Source organism: Heterocephalus glaber, unplaced genomic scaffold, assembly GCF_053883595.1.
Source record: "Heterocephalus glaber isolate CG9 unplaced genomic scaffold, H.glaber_assembly_v1.0 deba00001673, whole genome shotgun sequence".
Classification (NCBI taxonomy): Eukaryota; Metazoa; Chordata; class Mammalia; order Rodentia; family Bathyergidae; genus Heterocephalus; species Heterocephalus glaber.
In genome coordinates, this window is record NW_028258410.1 from 17,176,815 (window position 1) to 17,204,696 (window position 27,882).

Consider the following 27,882-nt stretch of genomic DNA (forward strand, 5'->3'; position numbering starts at 1 on the left):
ATTGGCTGAAGCCAGTCCACTGTCCAAGGCATGGGGAAATAAAATATATTTTGTCTGCAGCAGGAGGACCCCACAAAGTACGTAATATAGTGAAGGGTGGTGCTGTATATACCTATTACAGGGATATAAAGAATTGGAATAGTCTAATCCAGGGGTCAGTGAGGTCACACATCACATTTGGTAAAATGTCAAAATTACAAGAAACTCAAATTTTGATGTCCATAAATAAATCCTATCCGTCCATATACACCCACACCTAGGGCCGGGGATTTAGCTCAGTGGTTTTGCCGCCTGCTGCGCAAGCGCAAGGGCCAGAGTTCGATCCCCGGTACCAAAAAAAAAAAAAAAAAAAAAAAATCCATATACACCCACACCCTTTTATTTACCTTATCTGTGGCTCCCTTCTTGCCCCAGTGGCTATTGGTTGTCAGAGACTGGCCTGTGGAGTCTGACGCATTTTGCCTGTGACCTTTACAGAAAGTCCTGTTCACCCGGCTCTAATCCACCACAGGTGTTGCTCATGGTGGGGACAACAGCATGTCCTTGTGATTTCTCTATGCCAGGCATTCTCCCAAGAGCTTTCTCCACCTCAGGTCATGGACTCATCCACGAACTGTGTGGATGAAGCGTCCTTGTCCCCATATATGCCTGAGCCCACTGACCCCCTAGCATTCACACAAGGTCATGTCTGTAGTAAGCAGTAGAGGCAGGATTCAAACTTGTGCAGCCAGACCTGTGGCCCTGCAGCCAGCATTACCACTGAGTGGGTCCAGGTCTCTCAGCTCTGTTCCGGGAGCCCTGGGAACAATTCATTGTAAGTACGTGTATGAAGCAGTCACTAAATGAATTTAAGCCTAAAATTTGTATCAGATGAAGAGTGAACCAGCAAGCCTTGAGCCCACTTACAGGGCTCCTACCTTTTCAGTTGGAATTCTGTTCATCCCCAAGCCTGTTTCAACTGCTACTTCTCCTTCCTCCTCAACCGAAAGTACACTCTCCTTCTTTCCCAAAGCAGACGTCAAGTTCTTTTTGCAGGGAGAGAGAGGTACCTTGTTGTGGTACTAGAGATGCACCCCCAGAGAACGCTGAGCTATAACCCCACCCCTTTTTATTTTGTTCTGAGACAGGGTTTCACTAAGTTGCTCAGGCTGGCCTCAAATTTGCCATCCTCCCACCTCAGCCTCCTGAGTGCCTGGGTGTAGACCACACTGAGCTTCTGATCACACTCAGCTTCTAATCAGATTCTGATTGTGTTTCTTTCACTTGCTTGTTTCTTCATTGCTGCTGTCATCTCACACATCCAGTGGTTAACTCCACCAGGGCTGCAGGGCCTGTGACGTTCACCTCTGTGCTAGGTCTTGTGGGCACCAAGCACCTTCCAGATTTGTATGTGCAACTTGTCATACACCAGCATGGGACATGTTACAATCAACAGTTTCACAACTTTTCCTCTGGTGCTTGCGTGGTTTTGTGGTTTGAGGTAACCAAACTCTCCTGGTGGCTGGGTGGCAGCAGATGTGTGAGGTTGGATGAGACTAGAAGGACAAGCCACTTTCTGGGATTGAATGAACTCTGTCCTTCAGAACTGCCAATGCTGTATTTCACACTAATGTTGTCTTAGCTGAAAAACAATACGAAATCACTAGAGTAAACGTAGAAAAGCAGAATAGCTATTTAAAACATAATACAGCCATTGCAACTTCCTGATGTTGATGGTACCTCCATCTCAGAGTCAGGTAAGGAACTTGCTGTTTTCCCCTGTTGTAAATGCTGTGGTGAAAAGCTTTGTGTGGGCTGGGGGTGTGGGTTAGCAGTACAGTCCCTGTCTGGCACATGTGAGGTCCTGGGTTCACTTCTCAGCACTGCAGTGGAAGGGATGGAGGAGGAAGAGGTGCAAAGGGGGGGGCGGGGGGTGAAGGGAGAGAAACTGTGGAATACATCATTTCCTAAGGGTGAACTTTGAGGATAACATGGCTGTTAGGTGCCCGGTTTGAATTCTGGCTCTGTCCCCTTATTTTCTGCTTGACTTTGCATATTATTTAGGTCTCTGTGCCTGCCTCATAGTTATTGTGAAGATTATATAAGGAGCTAGAACAGTGCCTGTCACCTCAGGAACCCAAATTAAGAGCTAGCTAATAATGGTTTACACTTTTTTTTTTCCCCCGGCAGTGCTGGAGATCAAACCCAGGACCTCAAATATTCTAAGCAAATGCTCTACTACTGAGTTCCATGCCCCCAGCCTGATTTATAATGATGAACTGTAGACAGCTCTTACTTACCCATGCCTAGTAGGATGTACAGGTATTTCCTTACTCCCTAAATCATTTATCTGTGACTTGGGAATTAATTAAATAATTTTTAAATGGTATTTACCATGCTAATTATAATTTCTGATGGCTCATACTTGACTTAGAACTAACTTACACAGATCTTATCTTTAGATAAGATTTATCCCCTTCTCTTTGGTCAAGTAAAAAATGCCTATACTTTGGAAATAAATGGACAATAATAAAAATAAATAATGGATATAACAATATAGAAATTGTCTATACATTATAAGCAAAATTTAGTTCTACATCCAAAGGCTATTTGGGGGAAGAGAATTCTTATACTCTTCTTGGGAGACTTAGTGGAAGACAGTTTAACAATGTTAAAATATGCAGTGCAAATGCTCTTTGCCCAGCTGTTCTATGTGCAGGAATTTCTCTCATGGAATTAATTTGATTAAACATGCAAATGGATATGTACAGGGGTTTTCAGAGCAGAGTTGTCCAGAAAAGCAGTTGGGGGAATACAACTGAAATTTCTGTGAGTACAGGGCTGATTAGATTGTGATGTAACCATACAATGCATGACCACGAAAGTCTTTTTAAAAAGAATAGTTGAAGGTGAATATGGTGGTACATATCTCTAGTTCCAGAACTCTGGGAGGCTGAGACAGGAGGACTACAAATTCAAGCCCAGCCTATTTCAAAATAGAAGGGGGGAAGGGTGGCTCAGTGCAGAGGCCCTGAGTACTCAAATCTGAGTACTCAGTACCACCACCACCACAAAAGAGAGAGAGGAGAAAAAAGAAAAGAAAGAGAGAGAAAGAGAGTTGGCCTATGTGTGCTGACAAGGAGAGTGATTACAGGTCAGTTATTGAGTGGAAAAGATGCAGTGGCTAAGAACTCTCCTTGGAATATAACTCCTTTCTTGTTTTAAAAAGAAAATATAGGGCCAGGGATTTAGCTTAGTGGTTCCGCCGCCTACCCTGCAAGCGCAAGGACCAGAGTTCAATCCCTGGTACCAAAAAAGAAAATACAAGCCTACATGGGTACTCTCTTGAAGGATACGAAATAACTTTAATGGTAGCTACCTTTTGTAAGTGATGCCGATGTGGAAATAGAGCTTTTATTATTTTAATGCCCTCTATTAGGCTTTTTTTGTTTTGTTTTTATTTTTTGAGATTGGGTCTCCGTTTGTAGTACAGGCTGGCCTTGAACTCCCAGCAGTCCTCCTGCCTCAGCCTCCCAAGTGCTGAGATTATGGGCATGTGTCACCACACCTGGCTTCTATTAGGGTTTTTTGGGGTTTTTTTGGTACTGGGGATTGAACTCAGGACCTTTCGCTTGCCAGGTAGGTGGCAGAACCACTGAGCTAAATCCCCAGCCTTCTATTAGGCTTTTTACAAGCAAGAATTACATAAATAATAGGGAGGTGTCCAGAGGCAAAGCATTTGCCTAGCATGTGCCCTAAGTTTCACATCCGCACCACACACATGTGCACAATTGCAAAACAGTCATTATATGAATTATGTTTATTTATGTAGAAATCTTGGAAAGTACAAAGTAATGAAGAATAGTAAAAGTGCCTATCATCTAGTCCCAAGTCCAAAGGCAGCTGTTGCTACCATGTTGCTCTTTTAGTCTTGACTTCATATGTTTTTATATCATTGTATGATGTGTGTTAGTGTATATTTAATAGGAAAATGTATTTTCCCCCTGGGAAACCTAACGTAGTGTTTTCCTATTGTTTTGTGTTGTGTGTGTGTGTGTGTCTGTGTGTGTGTGTGTGTGTGTTTTCCTATTGTTATGGCTGTGTCCTAGTTACTTTTCTTGTTGCTGAGACAAAATACCTGACACCCAAAGTTAAAGGAGGAAAGGTTTATTTGGCTCACAGTTTGTAAAGGTTTAGGTCCACCATCAACTGGCTCCAAGGCAGGGTGGCATCGCAGAGGAGAAACAGTTCATAGTGAGCAGAAGGCAGCAAAGCAAGTGAGGGCTGACCACAGCTCTTTCTGTCCCTTATATTTTATCCAGGATACTTAGAGTGGGTAGCACTCACACCCTTAATCCTAGTGCCCTTGATCCCAGCATTGTACCATGAATCAATCCCAGCATTACACACTCGAGATCCAGCCACCTCTGGAAAAGCCCCACCTATGACTGTATGAGGCTGTGGGGGACATCCAGACACAAACCATAACAGGCTGTATCTAGATGTCCTGCAAAGCCTCATGTGCTCATAGATGGGGCTTTTCAGAGCTGCCAGGACCTATGGTTTGTGATATTGGGACTAAGGGTATGTAATACTAAATTAGTCCACTGACTGGAATTAGCATAGTTCTGGGTGTGGCTGAATGGATTAATTGAAGACATAGCCCTGCCCTGTGTGGGGGTGACACCGCCTGAAAGGCTCATGGCCTGGATGAGATAGATAAAAGAAAGGTAGGCTGCTGCTGCTTGCTGCTTTGCTGTATCCTGCCTGTCCTTCCATGGACTATTTCTCCTTTACCATGCCATCCTACATTGGGAGTAAAATCTCTACAAACTGACTGAAATAAACCTTTCTTCCTTTAACCTGTGGGTGTTGCATATTTTATCCCAGCAATAACAAAGTAACTAAGATACCTATGTTCTCATATACTACTTAAAAACATAAATAGCCAGGTATGGTGGTGCATGCCTGTAAGCCCAGCAATCAACAGGCTGAGGTAGGAGAATCACTACAAATTTGAAGCCAGCCTGGGGTACATAGTGAGTTCAGGGCCAGCCTGAACTATATAGCAAGACCCTGTCTCCAAAAAAATAAAAGCAAAACAAAGAACCAAAAACATAAGTCACTTAACCCATTACTCTTTTGGTGGACATTTGGATGTCTTCTGATTTTTTGTAATTAAAAATAATGTTGCGTTTATCATCTTAATGCATAAAGCTCTTTCAGTGTGTTTGGATTATTTTCTTCAGATAGGTTCCCAGAAATTGAATTAGTGGGTTGAAGGCTCTGCACATTTTTTTTCTTTTTTTTTCATTTTAAATAAGTTTATTTAAACAACAAGACACTTGACTTAAAGGGAAAACTATCTAGGATTCTTTTTCTTTTAAAGAGTAATTTACTCCTACACAAAGACAGATTGCCCTACATGTAATAGCTACATACAAAAAAGTTATAAAATTGTCCTTGGTTTTACAATGATAAATGAAAAACATTAAAATTCTTCAATCAAACAAGGTATGCAAGGATTTTTATGTTGTTGTCTTTTCTGTTAAAACAGTGAGAGCAAAATAACTTACTGGAATATAGAGATAAGAGCTAATGAGCATGCCACTAATGGAGAGAGGGAATTATTTTCACAGAACCAGTATCTCCCCATCCCATCTCCATCTGATGTCAATCAAAACATATTGTTGGCCATTTAGTAAAAAAAAAAAAAAAAAAAATGCAGTATGCTTGTGCACATACACCAGATGCTTTATGTACAATAAAGGAATGGGGAAGGGGTAAATGAAAGAATAGAGAAAACTATACTGTAGTAGTCAGGATGTGGTGGAACGAAATTGCAGTTTTCTAATTGAGAATGTATTCTTGGTCTGTAAGAACAGAGTTCTGGAGTAGAGTTGTTGCAGGTTCCCTTTTTAGTAGACACCTCCTGTCTGCTGCTGGAACACATCAATTGTATCTTCGTCCTCCATTTCCACCTATGCAGGTGTGTCTGTTTCATTGATTGGCTGTCCGTCAAATCGGAATCTGATCTGCCTCATTGACAAACCCTGTCGTTCACAATAGGCTTTCATTAGTTTACTAAGTGGTGTATGCCTCTTAATCTTAAACTACACCACAGAACCATCCTGCCCCGCCACCTTCAAATTAATATGATCATTGTTCTGTCTTGACTCCTTCCTTGGGCTTTTCATCAGCCATAGCGAGCACCCGAGTCTTCTCAGCTGCCACTTCAAAGAGGTGAGGCTCTGCACATTTTTTTTTTTTTTTTTTTTTTTTTTGGCTCTGCACATTTTTAAGGCAGTGGCTGAGTTGCCAAATTCTTTCCCCAGAGTTTGCCCCATTTTACTGATGGATGGGCAGCACCCAGAGCCTCAGATTTCTTCCCTCTTCTCCAAAGCTGGCTATTGTTTTGTTAAGTACTGTACTAATTTAGATAAGCTGATTACCTTTAGAGTATTTTGAGCTCTTAATAACATTAGAAGAGGAGTTTTTAAAAGTCCATTCAAGATCACATTCTTGCATTAAATGACACATAGTAATTAAATAAAAATATAGCAAAAAAATCAAGGATCTGAGTATTCTGATGACCCGGCATCAGTATGCAAATACAAAATGTACCTACTTCTAATAGGGCATCATGGTAAGCTTTATCAGCACAACCTTCTAAGCACCACTTTCGTATATAACTATTGTACTTAACTAGAGAAAGGGGCAGCTATTGAATATCTGGCCTCTATGCCGAGAATGTTGAGAATTTATCCTGCGTGCCTTGATTTGCTTAAGCAACATGAAATACCACTTGTGTCTAAATCCCAGCACTCAGCAAAGCCTGGAACTTCTAATGGGACAGTGAGGCTCATGCTGACTCGAAGCTGCCAGCACAATTGGCTTTTGGTGATGACTGCTTGGAATTGGCCAGCAGGGAACCATGTCCGATTGATTACCTCTCATTGCTAATGGGCTCCAACGCTGCTCCAGCTCCTGTAGTTAAATGTAAATCTTGGAAGGGGAACAAAGCAGTGATCCTGGTGGGCCATGTAGGGTGGGGCCACAATAAAATACAAGGACAGCTCTGCAGGATTTTCAGGAACTGTGAGGGCAGCCTGGCAATGAGAAGTGGGCAGCAGTCACTGAGCTCCTAGGTCAGAGTGACTGGGCACCCTGGGGAGAGCTGGAGAAGAGGAAGCCACCTGCAGTGATCCCTGAGCACCCAGTGTGTTACAAGGAGGAAGAAGAAATGGGAATCTGGCGTCTGCTACAGGCCACTCCTTGTGCTCTCATTTCTGGAGCCCTATTTATTTGGGAAAAGATTCAGGATTACTGCAAAGTATCTTAGTTTAAGAACAGCTGAAAATGCATGATCCGAATAATCCAATTACTACTCTAAGGGGTCATGAAGATTATATATGACTTGTCAATTTCATTTTTCAAATAGAGAAGCTCAGCACCCAACATTAGTGCTTTTCTATCCACAGGGATTCTGTATAATCCAAGTGAAAACCTGACACTGAAAGAACAAAGCTTCAGAATTACGCTCTTACCCCAAGTGGCGGTAATGGTACCACAGCTAACAGGAAGCTGCCATACTGTTAAACAGGAACAGTTTGGTTGGAGCCTTCACTTCAGAAATATTTGCTGAGAGCATGCCAGGTGCCTGGCAGTGTGTGAAACAAGTGAGAGGCACAAGAAAGAGAGACAACGATGATGACTTAATTCCTTTTCTTTTCAATAACTGTATTTTTTATTTTTATTCTAAAATAATACATGATCATTTTCTAAAAGATTCAGACATTTACAAAAAGGAATATAGGTGTCCATTTAACAGATGTGGATGTGAAGGTAATTATCAATTTGGGAAAAGGTAAAGTTAGATTCTCTTTTACTTTAGTTACCAAAATCAGTCATTAGTTGGGGATTTAGCTCAGTGGTTCCAACTCCTGCCTTGCAAGGGCAAGGTCCTGAGTTCAATCCCCGGTACCCCCCCCAAAAAATCAATCATTGGTGCCAGAAGTGGTAGTGCACACCTGTAATCCCAGCTACTCAAAAGGCTGCGGTAGGAGGGTTGAAAGTTTGAGGCCCCAGTACTGCAAGAAAAAACAAAAAATTACAACTGAGCTACAGATGCAGCTTTATGACCTTATTTAAAAGGAAAGGCACCTGGAGATTTAAAATACCAGGTATAGTAATGATAATAAGAATAGGAAAGTAGAGATGGGTGTGGTGACATAGGCATCCCTGTGGGAAATTAAGGCAGGAGGTTCACAAGTTTGAGCCCAGCCCAAACAATTTAGTAACTTAATGAGTCAGTGTCCTAAAATTTTTGCTTTGTTTTGGGGTTTTTTTTGTTGTTTTTTGAGATAGGGTCTCGATACATAGTTCAGGCTGACCTTGAACTCAGTGATCCTCCTGCCTCAGCCTCCCAAATGCTGGCATGAACCATTACACCCAGAAAAAAGTTGAGGATATGGCTCACGGCAAAGGCCCTGGGTTCAGTCCCCAGTGCCAGAACAAAAGAACAGGAAAGTAAAAAGACAAGCAGGATGCTAGAGCAGGTATTTGCCATCTGTAGTGGCCAAGTGATTAGCATTCAGGATGCACCAAGAACTCCCCTTCAGGTCATGAAGAAGACAACCTTTTGGGGGAAACGTGGACGAAGGCTGTGGACAGACAGGTGCCTGAACAGGATAGTCAGGGCCACGTGCGAGAGGCTGGCCCTCACCTGGCTCAGGGACGCAGATCTGAAAATGACAGCGGGATGGATTGGAAGACTTGTTCCTGTTGTTGACAGGCATTGGCAAGGGTGGCTGAAATCCGAACATGGGATTTGAAGGCCCAGCTCCTATCACCCACGAACTGTTACTTCACTGTCTCAGCAAGCACTTCTTGGTCTACACAGTAAACCTTCCCGGGACGGCTCTGCCCTATGCTATTTGAGGAGAGGGTAAGCCGGAACAGAGGCCTTATGAGAGACTCACCTTCGGGACCAGCTCTGCTGTTTACTGGCTAAGTTGCCTGGGGAGTATTAGTCCCAAATCCCTCCACCACCGTCCCTCACTGTCAGATTGGAGCAGATCCATCAGATTCCTCCTCTGAATGCGAGCACATAGTAAGTGCTCAGTTAATGATGGCTATTACTGGGATCATTGTATTTGAGCCTCCATAAATTGTAGACTGGGACAATTAGGCCCTGGGACAGCCACAAATAAATACTTGCTGATTATAATGTTTGGCCTTAAATATTCAAAAAAAATTAATTTCAGATAATAAAATCAAGGCATAAATCAATAAAGCTGGTCACCTGTCCTTTCCACCACGTGTAGCTGTTTCCGAATGTTAGGAATGAGGACTCTAGTGCTTGCATGCCTTAGGCATGTAATAAATTTTATGTGTTCTTTTCCTCGTGAAAAAAAGAAATTTGGCGATAAGAGATGATTGCTGCCCAATAGTACAACTCCTACTTGACATACAAAATAGATTTTACTATATACACGAAAGTGGTATTTGGATAAACAGAAAGAAATAGAGATTATATAATTCATTTTAAGTATTAGGAGGTATGCGTGTGTTTCTTATTTTTACTTTTTATTAAACTCAGTATTGAACCTAGGGCTTCACACTGAGCTATATCCCTAGTCCTGTTTTATTTTTTATTTTGAAACAAGGTCTCACTAACTGGCCTGGGCTGGGCTCAAACTTGGGACCCCCCCACCTCAGTCTCCCACACTGCTGGGATTACAGGCGCAGGACCAAGATAGTTTATAAATTTCTTATCTTGCTTTATAATGATGGAGCAAAGCATCGAGCAACTTTTTTCCCTTTCCCTTCCCCCCAATACACATATTGAGCAGGAATTCAATTGATTACATTTTAAAACCAAATTTTTTTGAGCATTGAACTATCTACTTTAAAATTATTTTAGCTTTAGAAAAATAGTTGCAGAAATACTACAGGGTTCCTAGGAAAACCTTTCACCTGGCTTCCTCCGATGGTAGCATCTTATGGAACCACAACAATTGTCAGAATAGGGCCAGGGATTTAGCTCAGTGGTTTCACCGGCTGCTGTGCAAGCTCAAGGACCCAAGTTCAATCCCAGGTACCAAAACAAAAACAAAAACAATTGTCAGAATGAGGAAAGTAACCTTGCTACCAGCTGTGAATTCATCTACAGCCTTTATTCACGGGGGTCAGTTTTCCCTGTAATGTTCCTTTTCTGGTCCAAGATGGAGTTGAGAATCCCTGCCTGTGTTCCTCTGCCTGTCATGAACTTGACCCTTCTGAAGAGTCCCAAGGGGCTCTTTTACGCTGTGGCTCCGCCCGGGATTCCCTGGGGTTTCCTCATGGTTGGGTTGAGATGGCTGCTTTTTCCAGGAATGCTGTACGTGGCTTCACGAGTATCCAGTCAGGAGTGGCCTGGAATCTGTGTCCCTTTACTGCTGAGGTTGACTTGGTCATTTGGTGGCGAGGAAGGAATGAGCGGCTTCTCCAAGGGAGAGCTCTCCTTTGTTCTTGCTGAGCATCCGTGGGGGAGTCTTTGACACGCAAATATCTTGAATAGCTCCTGTCCATCCCTATTAGGCCCAAAAGAACCATCCCTGGATGCCCCCTGATTGCAGCAAGAGTTTATTCTGGTGTTTGCCAATGGTTGAGTTTCAAATTCCATCGCTCCTTTCCGCCTTAGGAATTGAAAGTCTCTGAGAAGACACTGTCCTTCCCCAGCCCTCCAGTTGTCGATTTATTTGGTTACAAATTGAGGTGATTTATTTTTATTATTTATTTGGTTGCTCACATGGCTCCAGGTTTGGCCCTCGGGAGCCCAAGCCCCTCCGGTTGGCTCTCAGGGGATTGCAGGACGCCCCCATCGAGGTTAAAGCCCTTCCTCCCTCCCTGCACCACAAGATGTTCTGAGCTGGTCTATTTCCTGCTGCAGCCCTGGAATCAGCAACTTCTGCAGGGACCCCTGGTCCCCTTGTTGGAGGACCCTGTTTTACATCCGGGTCTGGTTCCAGAGGCCCCGCCCCTACAGCCTCCATCTCCACCTTCTCCCTCTCGTCTCATCCTGAAGCCAGCGCCTGTGTCTCTTGCACATTTACCTCTCTTTTGTCTTCATTTCTCCCAGTCTTCCTTCCTTCCAATTCATCCTCCAAGCAGCGGGAAATAAAGGAAATATTATCTGGACTATATCATTCCCTAGCACGTTTTTTAATTTGTTTTGTTTTTTGAGACCTTCATTGTTAAGTTGCCTGGGCTGATCAAAAACTCAGGATGATCCTCCTGCCTCAGCCTCCCAAGTGCTGGCATTACAAGCGTGCACCACCGCACTTTGCCCTTGCCTAGCACTTTCATGTAGCACAAGGTTAGCAGACTGTTTTTGTCGATGGCCAGATAGTAAATGTAGGCTCCGAGGGCCACTCATTGTCGCACCCTGGCAGCCCCAGGCAGTGCACCCGCAAGTGGGTGTGGCCACGTGCTGGTGGAACTTATATGCTGGCCTGACGTGGGAGATCCTGGGTTTGATCTCCAGCACAGAAACAATAAATTGAACAAGTGAACGAGAGAAAGACAGCAAGCTGGGCACAGAGGCACACACGTGTAATGCCAGCTACTTGGGAAGCTGAGGCAGGAGGATCCCAAGGTGGAGGCCAGCCTGGGCAACTTAGTGAGATCCTGTTTCCAAATAAAAAGGACTGAGGGTGTAGCCCAGTGCTCCCTGGGTTCAATCCCCAGTACCCACCCCTCAAAATCCCCAGGAAGCAGGCTAGATTTCCTGAGTAGTAGATTGCCAGTCCCTGCCCTAATCAGTGTTTTCACAAGCTTGCCTGAAGCCTCTTTCAACCTTTAGGAAGCTCTCATTGGGCTGCAGGCACAGTTAGTCCTCATGACGTCCCCCATCTGCTGGCAGCTGCCTCCAACAACCTCCCTTCTTCTGCTGCCATGTTTCTTTCTTACAAGTGCCCCCTGCCAGCATCTTTAACCTGGTGGCCACAGGGAACAGGACCTGTAAAATGTCCACTTCAGCCCAGGGTTTCCAGTTTCCTGTGGGCTGAAGTCCACTCCTTCCCCAGCTCATTCTTTCACTCTCCACTGTGTTCTCTCACTGTTCTATAACCGGGCAGCCTTCTCTACCTCAGGACCTTTGCACATGCTGTACCACGTGCTTGGGATATTCTTTCTACTCCCTACCAAAAACCAGCTCTTTATCTCTTAGAGCCTAGATTAAAGGCTGTTCTCTTGGGGAACCCTGACCCCTCTATTCAAAACAGATTCCTATTTTATTAGAATCTACCTTAACTTCTTAAAGCCGGGGGACTGTCTTATTCCCTGTCATCTCTGCAGGATTTAGAATAGTGCCTGGCAAATGGAAACAGTACAAACACTTAGTGAGTACGACACTATAGTCAGCTAATATTTCACCTGCCTGTTGACTATGAGCTGGGCTGATTGATTGATTATCCGATAAGCTGTTTTAGGACAGGGTTAGGACTCGATCATGTATTACTTATACCTGGCCCCTAAAATAGTACCTGGAACAGCCAGCCGTGGTGGCTCTCACCTATACTCACAGCACTTGGGAGGCTGTGGTAGGAGGAGCGCCTTAAGTTTCAGGCCAGCCTGGGCTACATTGTGAGCTCCAGGCCAGCCAGAATAAGGAGCAAGGCCCTGTCTCAAAAAACAAAAACAAAACAAAATAGTACCTGGAACATAGCAGGTGTTCAGTATACATTTTGGATGAATAATGAACCTCACATATTTTTTTTAAAAATAACCTCTTTGGGGCCGGAGGTTTACCTCAGTGGTGCCCGCTGCCTGCCTCATAAGCACAAAGTCCTGAGTTCGATCCCCGATACCAAAAAAAACCCCTCTTTTTAAATGTTAGGTACACGATAGCCAGAGGGACTCAGTGAAATTACCAAGCACATTTTGTTTTTACTTTCTGTTCTGATGTCCCCTCAGTGTCTACACACTTACTTCCAGGGGACAGCCCAGCCACTAAGGAGGGGCTCTGGGTGTGGAAGGTCCTGCCTGGGGTCAGGACCAGCAGCCCTGCCAGCTTTTGCTTCACTTAAGATGTCACTAAGTGACGGTGGTCGTGGCTTCCACTGGCTGTGGCGACAGGGCTGGGAGGTTGGACAGCAGGGAGGAAGTGACCCTGTGTTCTGAAAAATCTCCCACTTCCGCCAGAGCCTGGCTTTCCCAGCTGCCTGCACACCTGATATTCCAGAGCCCTGGAACTCTGTTTTCTTCTACAGTAGGAACCCGAAAAATCCAGCTGGATAAGCCCTGTCCTGTCGTGACTGACCTGCTGCAGGCCCAGCACTGTCCTTTAAGCTGCAGAATAAACTTGGAGGAAAGTCCTATAACATTTCTGCTCTCTCTGTGATGAATGCAATTGTGATGTATTATAAACATGTACTAATAAAAGTTTAAATTTAAAAAATACTTCTGCTCTCAAGAAATGGGGGCCCCGAGACCCCAGGAAAGAAGTTATTCAGAGCAGTACGCTGCCTACCGGCAGTGTGATTCTAAAATGGGACCTGGGACAGAAAACAGGATATGCCCGAAAACACAGGTGATGGACACCTGGGAGGGCCAGTGAGCTTGACGCCAACATCAGGAAGGCCAGGCTTAGCCAGTATGGGAGCTGTTGGTACAGTCTTTGCAATATTGCCATAAGTCTAACAGCTGCCAAAATTAGAAGCTTTAAAAACGTGCAGAATGGTGTTGGCTTGGATAGTCGGGACGTGCACCGTGTCGTAGGTGCCAGAGGCAGCACCCAGGTCCCTGACCTCTGACAGCTCTGGCAGCCATCCCCATCCTCACAGCCCAGGACAGCAGGCAAGGGATGGGACCTCCCAGAGCCTGCAGGTGCTCTGCGGGACAGCCAGTGAATGTCCTGCGTGTGTGAGGGCCAACGCTCCGTGCTGCCAGCCTTTCCCTTCTCCATCATTGCAGAGAAGAGCAATCACCTGGGTTTCAGTATTTGGAAAATAAGCGTGAGGGGTAGATTGGCAGCGAGCATCGGAGTTGGCCTTTGCGCAGATTAGAGAAGCAGGAAGCTGGGCAAGTGTCGAGGACTTTTGTCAGCTTTTCGTTCTCTTTCCTGCCTGCCTGCCTCTTTCCCTCCCTCTCTCCCTTTCTTCCTTCTCTCCGTTCCTTCTGTACCTTTCCTCCTTCAGTACAGAAGATCCAGCCTAGGCCCTTGCACAGGCTCGGCATGCTGAGCTTCATGCCCAGCCCTTTAATTTACTTTGAGACAGGCTCACCCTAAGTTGCGGAGGCTAGCCTTGAACTTAGAATCTTCCTGCCTCAGCCTCCCAAGTATCTGCAATATAGGCACATGCCATGATGCCCAGCTGTGCAACATACTTTTTACGCTATGAAAGGAAGCATTTTTATGTAAAAACTGGTCTTAAAAACTTGTGTTTTTTTCTGACATATATTCAAAGATGAGCAAAACACTTTTTATGAACATTATTATTCCTGGTAGCACTGATTGTAAGGACAAAAAATTGGAAACTACTTAAATACCGCCAAGTAATGAGGAGCCTGGCTAAATTCATTCCATAGAATTCTTTGAAGACATTTAAAAGTATGAAATATGTAAGCCAGGCATGGTGGTGCGTACTTGTAATCCCAGCAGTCTCAGAAGCTGAGGCAGGAGGACTGCAGGTTTGAGCCTAACCAGGGGAAACTCGCAACTTAGCAAGGCTGTCTCAAAGTGAAAAGTGCTGGAGATGTGTGTAGTCAACATGAAGGCCCTGGGTTCAATCCCTAGTTACACACATACAACCATGTAGACATAGGAACAGATTTAGATGCTGATGTGGTCATATGTGCATGCATAAAGAGACATAGGCCAAAAACAAAGTGTAGAATGAAGTATTAATGTACTACCATTTGTATATCAAAAAGAGCATTTATGAGAATTTATTCAATATCTCAGGGAAGATACACAATAACCTGGTAATAGTGGTTGCTCTTGCTTAGTACCAAAGATAAAAGTCATTCAAGTCCCATCCTGTTAAAATGTTTTTGGCAATGAAATTTTACATGGCTTTCGTTGCAGAATTTGTGGGTTAAATAGTTTTTTAGACAGTATGTAAGCTGGCCTTGAACTCCTGGGCTTTCTGGATCATCCTGCCACAGCCTCCCAAGTAGCTGGGGACGACAGGTACATGCCACTGTAGCTGGTTTTACTTTTAAAAATCTTTTTAAACTTTTTAAATGGGAAATGTCAAATATATACAATAGAGTGAGAATAATATAATGATGATGATAATAATGGCAAAAGTAACTCGATTCTGATCAAAGGAATTTAATTTGTATATAAATTTTTGCTGAGAAGTCTGATGGTGTGATCAACGGACAACTCTCCCCTAATTTTTTTTTACTTTTATTAGTCCATGTTTGCAGTACAGAATGATTGCATTCACCATGGGGAGTTGGTACATGTACATAACACATCTTAATTCTTATGTTCCCTCCCCCTCCTCCCCCATTTCTCCATGTCTTGGAGATTATTGTATTACTATAAAATTACACAGAGAAAGTAGAATTGAAATACAAGTTTTAGGAGAAAAAGCAATGATACAGAATTTCAACTATTAATGTCATATTTAAATGCACAGTGATGAAGAGTCAGGCTACATGACATTTACATGACTTTGGATACATTTAAAGCAATGATGAAACAGATATTTATAATGCTGTAAAGTCCTTTCAAGCTCTTTAAATATTTCAGATAACAACTTTCAAACATGTAAGGAACTGCATACTTTTTTTTCCCAGAAGGTATATGAGAAAAGTAGTATGAAGGTCACTGGTCTAGAAGGCCCCATGTGTATTTCCAGGTTTGGGGAGCAGGAGGTTATGATTGCCTGTAGCCGAGAGAAAGAAAGGGGAGCCTGGAGCCTGGGACTCAGTTCTGAGCAGGGTCTTCTTCCCATTGACCTTCATGACCAAGTTAAATGAACCCCAGAATGCAAGATTGGTTTAATACTTAAAAGCCAACTCATTTAACGCCTCCTCCATCCAGCCCCAGGACCACAGATGTTCCATTGCCCGTCACTGTTGTAGCTACTCAGAAAAAACAGACACCTCCTTCCTTTACTCCCCAAGCAACCTATTTTCTCTCAGAGAATTGGACTTTTTTCAATGCACTGGTGGTGGAACACGAGCCCCACACGTACCCTAACCAGCTACCTTAAAAGAACCGCGCAAGCTCTCCCTCCCGCTCTCCCTCCCTGGTTGCTTGGTCAACAGCATCCTTCCAGATACGGTTTGTGGTCCTTCTGCAGTCAGAAACCCAGTAGATTCCGCAGGCCCCAGTCAAACATTTTTGAAACCTGCCTTTTAAACACCAAGTCTCACCCCACCCTCCACCTCCACCCCTGGCAATTTGCAAGTACCCTAAAGCTTGTAAAACACCACTGGGAGTCACTTTCACTCTCGGTACTGTTCTGAAATTAAGGGCTCTACTTTCTTTTCACATAGGGCCCTCCCTTATCCCTGTCTCCGCTTTTCTCCTACAGGACTGTTCCTTCTCCAGCCCCTTTGAGGTTCTACTTCCCACTCCTACTCCCCCAGTGCATATGCTCCCAGGTGCTAGCTTCAGATGTCAGCTGTCCACCTTGGGGCAGATGGCTCCCAAATTCCTGTTGTTAATCCCAATTGTTCTCCTCCTAATAATGGCTAGCATGTGTTGAGTACTTACTGAGGAATGTGGACTAGACCTTGACTTTGATACCCTTTGAGGTAGGCCATCATTACCACCCTCTTACAAAGGGCAGAACAGGAGCAAGTTTTGGGGAGCAAGTTTTTCCAGATCGTAGAATTAGAACTAGATTTCAAACTTGGGACAGTCTGACCACTTAACCACTAGCCTGGCATCTCACTGCATAGCAAAATGCTTCAGGTTGAACTTGCTACCTTCCACTTTGCTTTCCCCTCTCCCACCCCATACCAGATACAGTTTGTTGGCCCTTGTGGCCCCTGGATTGGCCAGGACCTGAAGCTTCACATCACTGAGCAATGCTTCCCCATGATCCAACTTCATTCTGCTACTCCAGAATGGAGACTCTCAGCTTTTTCACTATTTACTGTGCTCTTACAACGATGAAGATCCCCAAGAAATCATCTAAATCTAAAGGCAGAACCAAAAAGGGGGAGGGGTGAAAAAAGTAAAACTTAGTGATGGAGCCAAAAATAGACTGACATTTCCAGCTGTGGAGACTTCTCTATGAAGAGGGTAGCGCTGAGTCCATGTTCGGCCCAGTAAGGTGACCACACCTAAGTGAGTCTTGTGGACTATTAGTGTGAACTGCACTTTCGTTTCTAACCTAATTACACAGCTCCTCCTCTTCCACACACAGGCCCTGAAATTGCTTTCATATTTATCTAAAATGAGTTAATGATCATAAACATCTCAAAAATAAGCACAGATGCGGCATAATACATGGAACAAAGGGCCAATCACAGTGGCTTCGGGAACAAAGCTAGAAAAGAATTTCATCTCCCCACAGAGGCTGTTTGTTTTGTTTTGCTTTTAAACTGTAATTGTTTATTAAAACCAGTTTTTTTGCCAGGGAAATCCAAACTGTGGCATTCCCTCAAGGAGCCAGACATTCCAGCAGCACTGGGTCGGCCGTGCTGGCCAGGCACCGGGAAGGGCGGCCGGTTGGCAGCTCTAGGCAGGGATGGTGGGCACCCACATTCCTGACGCTGCCCTGACATCTCCCCAGCCTGCTCCTGACAGCAGCCCTTTCCTTCCCCCTTGATCTGTGCACGCACACGCACACATGCGTGTGTGTGTGTGTTTCATCCAGCCTGCAGTCTACTATTTTGGGTTTTTTTGGTACTGGGGATCGAACTCAGGACCTTGCACTTGCGAGGCAGGCAGCGGAACCACTGAGGTAAATTCCCAACCCTGCAGTCTACTTTAGACTTAAGCTACAGAGGCCCCTGCCCCACGTACCTCTCGCCAGTGGTTCTGACTGTAAAACACTGAAAATACTGAGCTACGAGTGAAGCCAGGGGCAAGGCTGAGGGTGTGGCTTAGTGGCAGAATGCTTGCCTACCAAGAAGAGGCCCTGGGTTCAACTGCAGCTCTAAATAGCTGAACCAAAGCTAATGGCAGATCTGCCCCTCAGAGCCTGGTCCCTGGGGATGGCATCACAGTCACCACTGTGACTAACGCTGCTCCTCCCCAGGGCGTCACTGCGCTGCTCCTGTTGTCTTGCCTGAGGTCGGGATAGAACACTTGCTCCTTCCGACCTTGAGCTGCTCATGTCACATGTCGCCCTGTTACAGGGAGGATTTGAGCACAGAAAACATTTTTAAAGGAGAAAAGAGGGCTGGATTCACCACCCAAGCCCTCTCTCCCACAGACTGGCTGCAGGAGACACCTGTTTAACCAGGTAGCCCAGCAGTACCTGAGCATCTCCTTGCTTGCTTGTCATTGGCCACATCTGTTATTCCAGTAGTGCTTACGGAGGGCACCGTGTGCACGGTTGCATATGGCAGCTGAGGGGCATTTTACAATATGGATAACTCATACTATTCTTAGATTTGCTCATATATTGGTCTTACTATAACATGTTTAGATTATACATCTGGCAGCTAAATGGACACTGAAAGCTATAATTAAAACTTGTTTGTTTGTTTGTTTTGAGACAGAGTCTCTCTCTGTAATTCAGGTTGGCCTCAAACTCACAGCAATCTTCCTGCCCGAGCCTCTCAAAAGCTGGGATCATAGGTTTGTGCCCCCATGCCCAGTTCAAATTTAGTTTTTTGTTTGTGTTTTGCAGTCCTGGGAATCAAATTCAGGGCTGCTCTACCATTGAGCTACATACTCAGCTATTTTTATATTTTTTTTAAGATAGGGTCTTGCTAAGTTGCCCAAGCTGGCAAAATTGTGATCCTCCTGCCTCAGCCTCCCTAGTAGTAGATCACCACTGCACCCAGATTAGTTTTATTTCTATAACAAATAACAAGATTTAGCTAAAACTTCCAAAAATTAGTGGTTTTCTTTAAATGATCTCAAAGTCTTGATGTAAATTATCATTTGCATTTTACTTTTCATAATTTTAAGTATTTTAGAAGAAAAAATTTTAAAACATTTATGAGGTATTTCTTTTTAATATTTAATTTTTAGTTGTTTTCTTTTTTTTTTTTTTGGTACCAGGGCTTGAACTCAGGTCCTTGTGCTTGCAAGGCAGGCAGCAGAACCACTGAGCTAAATCCCCTGCCCACTTTTTAATATTTAATTTTTAATGAATATATGTTCAAATTTTTATAATTTATATATAATTGCATTGTTTAAAAATATTATGAAGTATTTTAATATTTTGGTGAACATGTTCAAATTGTTATAATTTGGATGTAATAGCATTTGATTTTTTTTAATCTTTTAAATGATGGTTGTCAATAGCAAAGATCAGCAAATGATAACCCAGGGACCTAACTGAGCCATGAGCTCAGAATGTTTTCATACTTTTAAAGATTTGTAAATAAAGAATACAGTGTATAAGTGAGATCATGTGGACCACAAACTCTAAAGCATTTACTACTTGTCTTTTTACCAAAAAATATTGCCAATCCCTGATCATTATAGTATAAATTATGTACAGACTTGATCACTGTGTATTTAGCAGTTTTACTGAAATAGCACAAAATATATATATAATAATTTATTAGTTATGCTTGTTTCTAATATGATATAATATCACAAGCCTGTCGACAAAATGCCTAGACATGGGTGTGAATTTTCTCATCTGTAATAGTTTTTAGACTTGTGGTCACACTCTTAAACATGTCACGAATGCATGCTTGTCAGGGCAGGAGGATTGGATGTTTTAGATTGCTCTGTGATTTTACACAGTTCAGCATGTGGTATGCGGCCTGTGGCCCACAGATCTGTTGGAAGATCTGCCAGTCTGTTCTAGCTCTGCCCCTTGGTGCACCTGAGTTTCAGTCCTTGTCTTATCCCAAAAACCTTGTGGTGACCGAAAGGACAGGTCACAGTATCGGCTGCCCCCTGTTGGCGCCGAGCAGCGCTGTCACACTTGTGCTGGCTGTGAGCAGTTGGGTTCAGATCTGTAGGCAGAGTCAGAGCGTTCCTAACTGGAGGAGCTTCTGTATTTGTATTAATACTCTGGACACATCATAATCCATAAACACTTAAAGCAGCAAAGGGGCTTTATTAGGCAACATTTTTATCCCAAAACACAGAGCTTTTCTGGTGAAATCCTATTTTTCTTTTCAGTAATCCCCATCATATCCTGCAAATGCTTTGCGCTAACGTTTCCGCTCAGGCAGCCTCAGACCTCTGATCAGTTTGTTGATAATATTTCAACACTAGGATAGAGATTTATCTTCCGATTACTTGTAGAAGGAGTAACAGGAAGGCAGAGAGCAGAGAGGGAGGCTATTGATATTTCTAAAGAAAATCTCAGTCCTCTTGCAAGTGGAGGAAAAATAAGAACAAAGGAAGAGGAAAGAGGAAGGAAAGCAAAAGAGGAAGAAGACCATAAGTATGAGGAAAGAGAAGGAAAAGAAAAGGGAGGAGATACGAATTAGGAAGGAGGAAAAGGAGAGGAAGAAGAACAATGGGAGAAGCAGAAGGGGAAGGAAATACATGGGAGCAATGAAGGGAGGAGACTGAGAAAGAAGAGGGGGAATGGAAAGGAGAGCAAAGGAAGATGGGGGAGGGCAGGAAGGAAGGTTTCCTTTGGCTCCCACCCTCACCCACCAGGTCCCGGGCGTTGACCACCTCCCTCCCGCAGGGCTTTGCCCGGTTACACGCGTGACTTTATTTCACCTTGCTAAGTAGGACGAGAGTGAGCGGCCGGCCGGGAACTGGGAACTGAGCCTCTGGGTGCTTTCTCCTGGCCAGACCAGCAGCGCAGGTTCTCACTGGTCACACCCGGCCCCTCCCGGGACCTGCGGGACAGGCAGGAAGGACGGGACTTCCGCAGTGCCGTCCTGGGAGCGTCCCTCCCTCGCCAGGCCATGCGGGCTGAGCAGCTGCACTGCGGTGCTGTAATCACAGCTAATTTATGAAGTCTGGGTTAGGATGCTTTTTGTATGTCTTTTTTAGGAAAAATATTTTGCCCTTAATGATTTCAATACAAAAGAGTTGAAGAACTCAAAAGTTTTCGATCCCCGGTACCCAAAACAAAAGAACTCAAAAGTTTTAATAATTAGTTACATTTAAAAATAGACATATGTTCATATAAACTGTGTTTGAATACAGTTTTGAATTCCTGAATTCTACAACCTACAGCTGGTTTTCTAACTGGAGGCTCAAATCCCTTATATATAAAATCGGGACAGTGTGGTACCCTATATTATTGGAAGGAAATCAAATTATGAAAATTACTTGACAATGACATTCTTTTTACTTTCTTTTTTTTTTTTTTTGGTACCGGGGATAGAACTTGGGTCCTTCCGCTTGCGAGGCAGGTACCAAAACCACTGAGCTAGATCCCCGGCCCAACAGTGACATTCTTAATTGTAGCTATTATAATAGCTATATATGTTAATTGGTTAGTATGGCGATATATACCAAAGATATAGATTTACTGTCAACTCTATTTGTTCCTTCTTTTCTGGTTTTTTGTTGTTTTTTTTTTGGTACTGGGGATCAAACTCAGGTCCTTGCGCTTTCGAGGCAGGCAACAGAACCACTGAGCTAAATCCCCAACCCTCTGTTTGTTTCTTAATGTATAGTAACTGGCTTAATTCATTGAAGGTAAATAATTTTCTCTTACTTTGCTCCAAGAGAGTATTTCTTTAAAGGTCCAACCTACAAAAGCCAGAAAGAGAAAAAAAAAAGTTTAGTCTAAGAAATTAAGAAAGATTTCCATTTTTGTTGGGTAATAAGATTATCCCTGGTAGGCCAGGGATTTAGCTCAGTGGTTCCGCTGCCTGCCTTGCAAGTGCAAGGACCAGAGTTCGATCCCCGGTACCAAAAAAAAAAGAAAAAGATTATCCCTGGTAAAGTGCTTGTGTCGCATATGGTAAAATAGTCTATGATACTTGCTTCTTTTTTAACATTCCTAAAGGTACCTGTGATACTTTATAAAAAAGAAATTAATGAATTCAGTTTCATCTTGTCACATAGAATTACATCCGAAAGGTTGGAATGTCTTTACGATGATCTTGCTTTTGAAAATAATAATTCCATAAGGAGGGCTTAGGGGCCTTCTTCTCTAGATACGATTATTTTTTAAAACTCAGGTAGACTGTGCTGACATAGTGGCACAATGAAGACTTTAAGCACCTGTAAATTAAATCCCCTTAATTCCATCGTTGGCATGCTTTTGATATGAATAAGCCCCAGAGGATGAAGGGGAAGAGTCCCATGTCCCCAAACTTATAGGCCAGTCTATAAAGCAGTTTGGGAACTGGGGACACCCAACTCAGCCAAACCCAGAATGGCCAGAACAGATTGGCGCTGGACCATTTAAATCTTCAGTGCTTTCTCTCTTTCTTTGAGTCTTGGAATGCCATTGATACTTCCTTTGTGTTTATAATTGTTTTAATTAGCTACCCAGCAGGGCCCCCTCTCCCATCTTAGAGTATGAGCAACCCGGCAGGTCAGTACAACCCCCATTAAATAAAGGGCAGACGTTATGGCTCGCTTAATTTCTTTTATCTATTTCAGTTTTTTTTTCTTTTTACTCTTCCCCCTTCACTTTCATTCTCTTCTTTTTTCCTTCCCCCATATTTTTTGTGGAGGGCTGGGATGAAACATATTGATATCCCGAACGACTTTGCTTTTTAAGAGTCAAAATATGGAAAAAACTCAACCATAGATATTACTGTCATTCACATCTTGGGGAGGAAAAAAAGTGCCAATTTGGAAAAAAAGTAAAAGTGGCTCTCTTTGGTTCCCTGTGTTATTTGTTCTGATTGACCATATCCTCCTTTTTGTGGATGAAAATCTGGAGGACCAATTATGATGCAGATCTGATAGCATTTCCATTTGTGGGAGCAGCTGCGCCTGGAATGTTTCAACTTTTGGAAATTCCTGCATTGTTAAAACTGTGCCCCCCCATTTTGAACTCCATGCTATTGCTGATGTGATCGTACACAAAAAAGACGAAGACAAAAAAACTGCCTAACCTAGAGCACTCCATAAGAAGATACAAAAATGCAGGGCTTGTTTATGGCCTGAACAATAACCAGGCTGTCCCTCTACTTGTGAATCTGCAAAGCTACCTTACCGGAAGTTACAACGGGCTAATCCCAGTGAAAACAGTCAGCATTTCTAAAAGTCATCTGTCCGTACTATGTTGCAAATGATCTATTTTTTGTTTCAGTGCCCATATAACTTATTTACATTTAAAAAAAAATGATAGCTCAAATTGCACGAAGGAAACCTTTGAACAGCTTCCACAATTCAGGCACATTTCAAGGTTATTAAATGATACTGTGCCAAAGTTTAATTTTGGAAATTTTCAACAGGAAGCTTCAAATCTGTTCTCTGCCAGACAGTCTAACAAAGACAGAGGGAAGCATTATTTTGAGTTACAAATATTCAGCATCTTGGGCCTTTAAAAATCAACTATAATTATAAGTGAATCTTTCTCTTTCTGTCTGAATTACTTTTGACTTTTTGCAGCCAATCAGACCCAGACATACACTTACTTTGCAAACCAGCCACCAGGCAAAGGCACTGTGAATAAAGACCCAGAGCAATTGTGGGATGTGTTGTAAAGCTTTGAAATTCAAAGACAAAGCTTAGGAGAGCCAGGAAACCCAGTGTGAACCATCGCCTTAGGCCTGGGAAATTCTTTCAGGAGCTCAGTGTCCTTGAGGGGCACTAAATTACAGTGGACCCTCGACCAGCATGACGTACGAACAACTTGGGTCACGACCGGCATTTTTCGTTTTAACTTACGACCAAAGTCTTGAGTTACAATCTGAATGCTCCTTGTGCTTCCAGATGGCCTCAGATACAGATTTAATCCTTAGAGAGTTCTGGAAGGAACATGACAACATCCTTTCCTGTGTGGGGTTAACTGAGAAATCCTGGGCCAGTGTCTCTCTAAGGACACTGAGAGCTGCCTGTGTACAGGAGAGAGACTGTGAAGGCTGTGGAGAGGAACCTGAGCCTTCACTGACCAACTCGAGTTACAGCCAGCCTCCTGGAATGAATTGAGTTCCTAAGTCAAGGGTCCACTGGAGGCTAAAATAATAACACCCATCGGGCTCGAAATCATCCTATGCACATGAAAATAGTACAGTTTGGTTGCTACACTGCATGTATGAAATGTCTCTTAATGGTTTTGTCTCTTAATATGTTATATGAGCTTCACCTCAATAAAAAAGGACAGTTTTTAAAAAGATAATAACAGTAACATTTGGGAATATGCATATTTTTAACATGCATTATCTGGCTTAATCCTTTTTCTTCCCCCCCCCCCCCACCCCGGTTTTGAGGGTTTAACCAGGGCACTGAGGTAAAGTCTTGCTAAGTCATTAAGTTCCCCAGGCTGGGCTCAAACTTGTGTCCTCAGCTTCCTGTGGCAGACTGGTTTTCCACATGTAGATTTACAGGTTCTTTGGCTACTTGGCAGATTTTGATTTTGTGGCTACTTTGGATTGTTTAAATGGTTTCATAGTGGGAAGCTGTGTGCCTTGAGGTTCTTTTTTTTGGTTTTGTTTTTGTTTTGGTACTGGGGATCAAACTCAGGACCTTGCTCTTGCAAGGCAGGCAGCGGAACCACTGAGCTAAATCCCCGGCCCAACTTGAGGTTAAACACAGCTGTGAGGGGAGCTGTTGGTGACTTCCCCGCTCCCCTTCCCCCATTGTCACCTGGGGAACCAGGAGCCACCCCAGCTTCCCAGGGTGGGTGTGTGCTTTCTAGAGCCAGCCTACATCACAGCCCCCAAACTGTCTCTCATTTAGCAAGAGCTCAGTAATGTATCATTTCCGTTTCTATGATTATTGTTCCTGCTATTGCTTTTATTCGTTTGGGACACTGACCCAGGATTAAAGACAAAAGAAGTCTTCATTTTCTTTCCTTTGCCAGGCATCAGGCCCAGGGCCTCATGCATGTTAGTCAAACACTGCCAGAGAGCCACATCTCTTACTTTATGTCCTTAGGGTAAGAACACTTAACATGAACTCTACCCTCTTAGGACATTTTTAAATGTGCAACACATTTGTCCTTTGTTGCTCTAAATCCAATTTTGTTGTACAGCACATCTCTAGAATTTATCCATCTTACTTAACAGGAGCTTTGTGCATGATTATCAGTTCCCCACCACCAACTCCCACCCCCAGCATCTGCCAGGGGTCATTCCACACTTGAATCCTAGGAATCTGACTGCTTTGATAGCTCACCTAGTACAGTGTTTGTCTTTCTGAGATTAGCTTATTCTACTTCATACAGTGTCCTCCAGTTTCATCTGTTATTGCAAATTACAGTATTTCCTTCCTTTTCAAGGCTGAGTACTATTCCATTGTATGACTACTACCTCAACACACATGTCAGAGGAAGAACCCAATGTCAGCCCTTCCTGTCCCTGACCTGTGAGGACACAGTCTTCTCTTTCCACCCAGCAGATTCTGCTGCACTCAATTTGTTTTGTATTCCTCCTCCACATTTTGAAGCAAGCCAGGGCTGGGGATTTAGCTCAGTGGTTCTGCCACCTCCCTTGCAAGCAGAAGGACCGGAGTTTGATCCCCCATACCAAAAAAAAAAAAAAAAAAAAAAAAAAAGAATTGAAGCAAGCCAGCCACAAAGTTAGACCCTCCAGAGAAATTTGCTGTAGTAAATTTGCAATCAGAAAAGTAATGAAGGAACTTTTTGTATACTTGCTAACATAAAATAAGTTTCATTAAATCACTGCCCTTATCAGCATAAAAAAATGCCCTGTAATAATGCACTGGTCAAACTTCCAACAAAAGATAGTCCCAGTTACTTTTTTCCTTTAACTTCCTTTTTTGTCAAGCTCAACCTGAAACAAGAAGAGGCACGTGGTCTTCAGTGCTGATTCAGGCTGGAGAGTTCTGGAAGGGACCAGCTGGTCAGTTCTGCTGGTGGCTAAATTACATTAGCAGAGGACCGGACTGTGGCTTCATGGAGCCTGAGCTTCAGCTGCAGCCCAAGAGATCTCTCAGTGACATCATTTACATCTGTGGTCACTTAAGGCTCCTGTTTCTTTGAAAATGAAATTTGAGAATATGAAGTGTTCAGGTTCTCTAAGCTAATTAGCAGTGAGCAGTAACCCAAGGAGGCCGCTGTGTCCTCAAAGCCTGTCTTGCCCATTTCCCTGGAGTCTCCTGTCCACCCAGTCACTCCCAGCCACTTTACCCACCCCAGTGGGTACTGGGGGGCTGTTCTGGTGATTGAGTGCAGAGCCATTGCCCTGAGCCCTTTTTATTTTTTATTTTGAGTCAAGGTCTCAGTTATGTTGCCCAGGCTAGGTTTGAAGTGTGATCCTCCTGCCTCAGCCTCCTAGAGTGCTGGGATTATAGGCGTGTGACACTGCCTGGCTAGGAGGATATGCTTTTTAAACATAGAGAAGTAATCAAGTAGAGTTTTTTGGAGATTTTTAAAAACATGTGTGACCTGGTAAACATAGCATATAATATTAGAGACATGATTTTCTTTTTTTTTTTTTTTGGTACCGGGGATCAAACTTGGGACCTAGCGCTTGCGAGACAGGTGGTGAAACCACTGAGCTAAATCCCCAGCCCCAAGATGGATTTTAAACGAAAAGAACTTGTGCCTTGCAGCAGGAAGCTTAGTTACAGAAAGCAAGTAGATTAGGGAAAACAGTAAGTGGATGTTCTTACACAATTACATTATACGAAATACATACTTAGAGCACAAATGCGTGAGTTAGGGTTGGAAAGTATGGTGGCTGCTTAAACATAGAACATTATGACACCAAAGACACTGGAGCAGCTCTGGAAGTCTTCTGTGTCTTCACTTGTGCTATCCTGGCTGCTTTGGTGTCCTGGGTCGATTCAAAACACCCTCTGCTGGTCACTGGGGAAGAGCCAGGAGCCACACGGTGCCGGGTTTGGTGAGGAAGATGGACGGGACACAGGGTGAAGTGTTCACCAGCCTGCCCTTCTGTCAGGTGGCGCTCGGCAGCAGCATTCACTGTCTTTGTATCACACCTGGTAATACACAAAAGATTAATTTCAAAAAGTGGCCAGAGGACTGGGGATTTAGCTCAGTGGTTCCGGCGCCTGCCTTGCAAGCACAAGGTCCTGAGTTTGATCCCCGGTACCAAAAAAAAAAAAAAGTGGCCGGAACGATGGGATAAGTGTGTTCAAAGCAAGGGGTTAATGTCAGTGTGTCTTTTACTGTAATAAATTTTAATTTAAACATGGTATATTTTTTGATCATCCAAACGCACTGTATTTTTTGATCACCCCTTCCTATGTTTCATTTTCATGTGGAACAATTTGTAATATATATATTTTTTTTTTTTGAGGAACCAGGGATCAAACTCAGGACCTTGCGCTTGCCAGGCAGGCCACAGGTGCCACTGAGCTACATCTTGGCCCAATTTGGAATATATACAACAAAACTTCTAACAGCCAACGTGAATAACAGCACCTCTGTAAACCGTATTGAAGCATGGAGCGACAGGAAAGTGAGTAGTACAGGAAGGCTGGCTCTGGATAGTTAGTATTTCATTACTGTGTTCATCATGGACTTTTCTTCTCTTTCCATTCACTTTGTGCTTTTAAAATGTTGAGTTGGAATAGTATTCTTCCTGGTGACAGATTTTGACCCCACAACCACCAGCACCGAATTTCATTCTCCAGGTGAGGAATTGCCTGCCCTCACCTGCATCCCTGGTCTGGCTACTCTTTCAGACTTTCAAAATTATTTCTTCATTCCTGGGGATGGAACCCAGGACCTCTCA

General features: G+C 43.5%; 1 long non-coding RNA gene across 1 annotated transcript in view; it reads left to right on the top strand.

Annotated features, from left to right (window-relative positions):
• Positions 1 to 1,880: 1,880 nt before the first annotated feature.
• The window catches only part of LOC147822180 (uncharacterized), a 50,325-nt gene continuing 24,323 nt past the window's right edge, over positions 1,881 to 27,882 (top strand). The window contains exon 1 of the long non-coding RNA XR_015446016.1: positions 1,881 to 27,606. This is a non-coding gene — a long non-coding RNA (uncharacterized LOC147822180). The remainder of the gene's footprint in view (positions 27,607 to 27,882) is intronic.